Below are 8,167 nucleotides of genomic sequence, written 5' to 3'. Positions count from 1 at the left end.
CGTGCTCTGGTTGACCTACGAGGTTCGGTAGTTACTTGATCCGAAGTTTCATGATCATTATCATTAGCTTCCTCACTAGTTGGTGTAGGCATCACGGGAACGGTTTTCTGTGATGAGCTACTTTCCAATTCGAGAGAAGGTACAATTACCTTATCAAGTTCTACTTTCCTCCCACCCACTTCTTTCGAGAGAAACTCCTTCTCTAGAAAGGATCCATTCTTAGGAACAAAGATCTTGCCTTCGGATCTGTGATAGAAGGTGTACCCAACAATTTCTTTTGGGTATCCTATGAAGACGCACTTCTCCGATTTGGGTTCGAGCTTATCAGGCTGAAACTTTTTTCACATAAGCATCGCAACCCCAAACTTTAAGAAATGACAGCTTAGGTTTCTTGCTAAACCATAGTTCATACGGTGTCATCTCAACGGATTTAGACGGTGCCCTTTTTATCGTGAATGCAGCTGTCTCTAATGCATAACCCCAAAACGATAGTGGTAAATCGGTAAGAGACATTGGAGATCGCACCATATCTAATAAAGTACGGTTACGACATTCGGACACACCATTACGCTGTGGTGTTCCAGGTGGCATGAGTTTGTGAAACCATTCCACATTGTTTTAATTGAAGGCCAAACTCATAACTCAAATATTCGCCTCCGCGATCAGATCATAGAAACTTTATTTTCTTGTCACGATAATTCTCCACTTCGCTCTGAATTTCTTTAAACTTTTTCAAATGTTTCAGACTTGTGTTTCATCAAGTAGATATACCCATATCTGCTCAAATCATCTGTGAAGGTCAGAAAATAATGATACCTGCCGCGAGCTTCAACACTCATTGGACCGCATACATCTGTATGTATTATTTCCAATAAGTTAGCGGCTCGCTCCATTATTCCAGAGAACGGAGTCTTATTCATCTTGCCTATGAGGAATGGTTCGCAAGCATCAAGTGATTCATAATCAAGTGTTTCCAAAAGTCCGTGCGCATGGAGTTTCTTCATGCGCTTTACACCAATATGACCTAAACGGCTGTGCCACAAATATTTTGCACTATCATTATCAACTTTGCATCTTTCGGCATCAATATTATGAATATGTGTATCACTACGATCGAGATTCAATAAACCATTTATATTAAGTGTATGACCATAGAAGGTTTTATTCATGTAAACAGGACAACAATTACTCTTTGACTTAAATGAATAACCGTATTGCAATAAACATGATCCAATCATATTCATGCTCAACGCAAACACCAAATAACTTTTTATTTTAGGTTCAACACTAATCCCAAAGGTAAAAGGAGTGTGCGATGGTGATCTTATCAACCTTGGAATCACTTCCAACACACATCGTCACCTTGCCCTTAACTAGTCTCTGTTTATTTTGCAACTCCTGTTTTGAGTTACTACTCTTAGCAACTGAACCGGTATCAAATACCGAGGGGTTGCTATAAACACTAGTAAAGTATACGTCAATAACATGTATATCAAATATACCTTTGTTCACTTTGCCATCCTTCTTATCCACCAAATACTTGGGGCAGTTCCGCTTCCAGTGACCAGTCCCTTTGCAGTGGAAGCACTCAGTTTCAGGCTTGGGTCCCGACTTGGGCTTCTTCCCGGGAGTGACAACTTGCTTGCCATTCTTCTTGAAGTTCCCCTTCTTTCCCTTGCCCTTTTTCTTGAAACTAGTGGTCTTGTCAACCATCAACACTTGATGTTTTTTCTTGATTTCCACCTTCGCTGATTTCAGCATCGCGAAGAGCTTGGGAATCGTTTGTGTTATCCCTTGCATATTATAGTTCATCACGAAGTTCTAGTAACTTGGTGATAGTGACTAGAGAACTCTGTCAATCACTATCTTATCTGGAAGATTAACTCCCACTTGATTCAAGCGATTGTAGTACCCAGACATTCTGAGTACATGCTCCCTTGCTGAGCTATTCTCCTCCATCTTGTAGGCAAAGTACTTGTCAGAGGTCCAATACCTCTCGACACGGGTATGAGTCTGAAATACCAATTTCATGTCTTGGAACATCTTATATGCTCCATGGCGTTCAAAACATTTTTGAAGTCCCGGTTCTAAGCCGTAAAGTATGGTGCACTAAACTATCAAGTAGTCATCGTACCGAGCTTGTCAAACGTTCATAACGTCTGCAGCTGCTCCTGCAAGAGGTCTGTCGCCTAGCGGTGCATCAAGGACATAATTCTTTTGTGCAGCAATGAGGATAATCCTCAGATCATGGACCTAGTCCGCATCATTGCTACTATCATCTTTCAACTTAGTTTTCTCTAGGATCATATCAAAACAAAACAGGGGAGCTATACGCGAGCTATTGATCTACAACATAGATATGCAAATACTACCAGGAATAAGTTCATGATTAATTAATGTTCAATTAATCATATTACTCAAGAACTCCCACTTAGATAGACATCCCTCTAGTCATCTAAATGATCGCGTGATCCATATCAACTAAACCATGTCCGATCATCACGTGAGATGGAGTAGCTTTCAATGGTGAACGTTCGATCTTTCAACTAAACTATGTTGATCATATCTACTATATGATTCACGTTCGATCTTTCGATCTCAGTGTTCCGAGGCCATATCTGCATATGCTAGGCTCATCAAGTTTTACCCGAGTATTCTGCGTGTCCAAAATTGGCTTGCACCCGTTGTATGTGAACGTAGAGCTTATCACACCCGATCATCACGTGGTGTCTCAGCACGACAAACTGTAGCAATGGTGCATACTTAGGGAGAACGCTTATACCTTGAAATTTAGTGAGGGATCATCTTATAATGCTACTGATACGTCTCCAACGTATCTATAATTTTTGATTGTTCCATGTTGTTATATTATCAATCTTGGATGTTTTACAATCATTTTATATCATTTTTTGGTACTAACCTATTGACATAGTGCCAAGTGCCAGTTGCTGTTTTTTCCCATGTTTTTTACATCGCAAAAAATCAATATCAGACGGAGTCCAAATGCCACGAAACTTTATGGAGAATTTTTATGGGCCAGAAGGAACACAAAGGCCCTGGTTGCACCTGGGGGAGTCCCGAGGAGGGGACAACCCACCAGGGTGCGCTAGGAGGCCCAGACGCGCCCTGGTGGGTTGTGCCCACCTCGGGTGCCGCCGGACCGCCTCTTTGCTCTATAAATACCCCAATATTCTAGAAACCCTAGGCACGTCGATGAAATATTCATCCAGCCACCGCAGAGTCCAAAACCACCAAATCCAATCTAGACACCATCTCGGATGGGGTTCACCACCTCCATTGGTGCCTCTCCGATGATGCGTGAGTAGTTCTTTGTAGACCTTCGGGTCCGTAGTTAGTAGCTAGATGGCTTTCTCTCTCTCGCTGAATTCTCAATACAATGGTCTCTTGGAGATCCATATGATGTAACTCTTTTGCGGTGTGTTTGTTGGGATCTAATGAACTTTGAGTTTATGATCAGTCATGTCTTTTTATATCCATGAAATTTATTTGAGTTTCTTTGATCTCTTATATGCATGATCTCTTATAGCCTCGTATTTCTTCTCCGATATTTGAGTTTTGTTTGGCCAACTTGATCTATTTATCTTGCAATGGGAAGAGGTGCCCGGTAGTTGGTTCAATCTTATGGTGCTTGATCCCAGTGACAGAAAGGGAAACAACACGTATGTATCGTTGCTACTAAAGAAAAAAAGATGGGATCTATATCTATGCAATAGATAGACGGATCTTGTCTACATCATGTCATCGTTCTTATTGCATTACTCCATTTTTCCATGAACTTAATACACTAGATGCATGCTGGATAGCGGTCAATGTGTGGAGTAATAGTAGTAGATGCAGGCAGGAGTCGGTCTACTAATCTTGGACGTGATGCCTATGTAGTGATCATTGCCTGGATATCATCATAATTATTTGAGGTTCTATCAATTTCCCAACAGTAGTTTGTTTACCCACTGTTTGCTATCTTTCTCGAGAGAAGCCACTAGTGAAACCTACGGCCCCGGGTCTTCTTTCTCATATATTTGCTTGCGATCTACTTTTCCTTTGCGTTTTTATTCAGATCTATTAAACCAAAAATACAAAAATACTTTGCTGCACTTTATTTCATTTATGATCTATTATTTCAATCTATTACATATTTCTGGCATCGTTACCCGAAAGGGATTGACAACCCCTTTAACACGTCGGGTTGCGAGGTGTTGTTATTTGTGTGCAGGTGCTGTTTACGTTGTGTTGCTTGGTTCTCCTACTGGTTCGATAACCTTGGTTTCATCACTGAGGGAAATACCTACCTTCGCTGTGCTACATCATCCCTTCCTCTTTAGGGAAATACCGACGTAGTCCTAGCAGACAGGAGCTTTCTGGCGCTATAGTCAGGGAGCAATCAAAAGGAATTTCTGGAGCCATTGCCGGGGAGGATCTTCAACATAACCAGGTTCCTAATCACAAATCTCATCTCCTCGCAATTTACATTATTTGCCATTTGCCTCTCATTTTCCTCTCCCCCACTTCACAAAAATTTGTCGTTTTATTCGCCTCTCTTTTTCTGTTCGCCGTTTTCTTGTCAGATCTATCCTTTGCTTGCAATCATGAGTGATTTCGGTATGGCACCAACAGATGATGGCCTAACTCCTAAGATTGGACGTACGGGCAATCTGGATGATAAAGCTTTTATATTAGGGCAAGGGAACGTTATGGGAAAAGAACGTATCCAAGAATTTTTCAATTGTGTTGGGAATCTAAGTCTTGATGATGCTCCTATACTTAAAACTACTATATCTTATGCGGATGCTATTTTAGCACTAGTTCTGAAACTTGAAAGTAAATTTATTCATACTCATCCTACTTTGCAAAGATTGTTTTTTGAGCTTCCTGAAATAAATAATCCTAGGGCTAAAAAGTTGGCCACTCTCGTTCTCATGAATGGGTTTGACTACATAATTCAGGAAGCTAGGGAAATCTTTGATTTTTATGGTATGAATCGTCAAAAACCCGTGATAGATGAAATTCTTTACAATAGTGACTATGCACTAAGGCATTTGCTTGGGGATAATAAGATCTTTGATGAGAATCTTAAAAAAGAAGTCCCCGTTCTAGACATAATCCAACAAGTTTTTAATAATGTTAATAACACTACTCTTGGATTGTTGCGGGGAATCAAAGGGGTTATGATGAAAACCAACTAAGGAATGCTAAAGTTTCCATGGATAATATGTTCTATGTTGTGTTTACAAAACCTCGTGATGAAAATACCTCTAAGAAAATTAAGAAGAAGAAGGATGACAAAACTTAGATCCTTGCTTTATGCCTAGCTAAGGGCGTAAAACTATAGCGCTTGTTGGGAGGCAACCCAATGAATAAATTTTATTTTTGCTTTTTGCTTTCTGTTCTTGAGTTTTAGCAAAATTATGCTACTGTTATGATTTTTTGTCCGTTTTAATTAGTGTTTGTGCCAAGTAGAACCAATAGGATCTTCTTGGGTGATAGTTGTTTGATCTTGCTGAAAAAGAAAGAAACTTTGCGCTCACAAAATTAATTCTCATTTTTTATCAGAAAGTGCTTTTGCCCTGATTCTTTTTGCAGAAGATTAATATACAAATTGCTCAAGTCATCCTATTTTTTCAGAATTTTTGGAGTTCCAGAAGTATTCGAACAAATCATATTGTTACACTGTTCTGTTTTGACAGATTATGTTTTCTTCGTGTTGTGTGCTTATTTTGATGGCTCTATGGTTTTATTTGATGAGTTTTTTGCCATAGAAAAGTTGGAATACAGTAGATATAGTACAAAAAAAATAAGAATTGGTTTGATACAACACTTATAGCAGTGATTTTTCTTCTTACACTAACGGATCTCATGGAGGTTTTGTTGAGTTTTGTGTGATTGAAGTTTTCAAGTTTTGGGTTATCTTACGATGGATGAAAGAAGGATAGAAGAGCCTAAGCTTGGGGATGCCCCGGTATCCCAAGCTATTATCCAAGAATTGTCAGGACCGGTTTTCCAATAAAACATGTATTGAGAAACCGACCCTTTTATCGGACCAGCATAGAAGAATCCTTCTTACTGGTAGACAAATCCTTGATACAGACATCCAGAAGTACTAAATATTACACAGGGTTGAGCTGAGGCTGCTCAACAATTTATTACAAGCACGCCGATATAATACATAAGGGCGGATATGACAGAAGGGGTATGGTGGCATAACTACTGACTCGTAATAACAGTGGTGGTGGATATGTCACAGTGAAGTGGGTGACTTGACTCCTAAATCCTACAACTCATCGAGCGCCGGAGTGGGGCTTGATGACTTTTATTCTGGGTAGCGGAAGCGTATATGATACAAGTGACCAATTCCAGGATCGCACGGGACTGACTGGGACTCCTCTAGGCGTCGGACTCGCTATCGAACTCTTCATCCATAAGATCGCCTTCGTCAGCATCTGGCCAAATCAACAAGCCAGGTGAGTACTTTGAAAGTACTCGCAAGACAGTTTGGACATAAGATATAACAAATGCAAACATGATGCACATGAGCAGATTAGAAATGCGCACTCAGATAATAAAATTTGTACTGCATGATAAATAAAAAGGAAGTCAAGCGATAGTCCTCCCGAAATCCCAATGAAATAACTGAAGGCCGATCGGGTGTCTGAAGCGACGCCTCGAAAGGTAAGAATAAATTGGCAATGCCGCAGTTGGGCGTCAGGGCGACACCACATAAAGGGCTCATATTGGAATATAAATGACAGTGCGTGCCACAGTCGGACGTCTAAGCAACATCACATAAAGGGCTTATATCAAAGGTAAATAACAAGAGTGCCACAGTCGGACGTCTGAGCGACATCACATAAAGGGCTTATATCAAAAGTAAATAACAAGAGTGCCACAGTCGGACGTCTGAGCGACATCACATAAAGGGCTTATATCAAAAGTAAATAACAAGAGTGCCACAGTCGGACGTCTGAGCGACATCACATAAAGGGCTTATATCGAAAGTAATTACAAGAGTGCCACAGTCAGACGTCTGAGCGACATCACATAAAGGGCTTATATCAAAAGTAAATAACAAGAGTGCCACAGTCGGACGTCTGAGCGACATCACAAAAAGGGCTTATATTTCATTATTAGAATTCACGTAGCTCATGAATTTAAATCATCTCAAGGGAATACTTATGTACGTAATAATAAACTGGTTAGTCCATCCACAGGAATAACATTCAACCTGGTTTACCACTCATGTTTATTTGCTGGGGATTTCACTGAGACTGACACAGAGACTGACGCTGGGACGGACATTGAGACTGATACTGATACTGATATGTATGTGTTGACCAAGATCCTTGACCATGGACACGATTACTCAGATGGTTTTGACTCTGCAGAGTTTGTACTTTTAACCACAGCCAACGGATTTCAGTAGTCACAAAGGACTAGTTCCATTTACGGTATTTTGGGAGAAACACGTCTAACCAGTACACACCCATTCCACATTCCACTGCCAGGAATCACCCTAGGCAACGTTCAAGAAAAACCTTAAGACGGGGAGGCTACAACCTCGCGTAGCATGGGATCAAATTTATATCGCGCGCTCTAAGGGGTGCCCCCCTCTCGGTCCCAACCGGAAACACCCATGCCCCCTGACCGGATGACTGGCTTTAATCCAGGGCCATGGAACCCTCATCCCGGCCCCTCTCTTTGGTGTGTACGAGGAAAGAGGTTTGCAACTTACTAAACCGTATTCTTTGCAGAAAACATGTGGTAGCACAAAAGGGGACGGACGGTAACGTGGCTTGATCCATATTAACACGGGAGCTTAACGGTTGACATAAGACTGGCATGCTTCAACAATACCATCTTAACACCTTTCATGTCACCACATGATTATGTTATCACCCGTCAAGTGATCACATCAAGTTTCGAAACATACTGGTAGTTGCCTTGCATGCAATATAACACTCACTGATGCTCATATAAACATGCCCTGAACTAACCATTCAAGCAAACATGCAAAACACTTATCATATCAAAGGTTCAAACGTGCTTGCCTGGTTCGGAGTAGTCGGAGTCTAGCTCGGCAAAGTTCGCGGCCCCGTCACCTCCTCCGGTATCTACGGTATAAAGAGAACGCGTACTAACGTAAATACCAAGT

The sequence above is a fragment of the Aegilops tauschii genome, chromosome 6 (genome assembly GCF_002575655.3).
Source record: "Aegilops tauschii subsp. strangulata cultivar AL8/78 chromosome 6, Aet v6.0, whole genome shotgun sequence".
NCBI classification, from domain to species: domain Eukaryota; kingdom Viridiplantae; phylum Streptophyta; class Magnoliopsida; order Poales; family Poaceae; genus Aegilops; species Aegilops tauschii.
The sequence above is the reverse complement of the archived record's forward strand: the minus strand, read 5'-3'. Positions refer to the sequence as shown.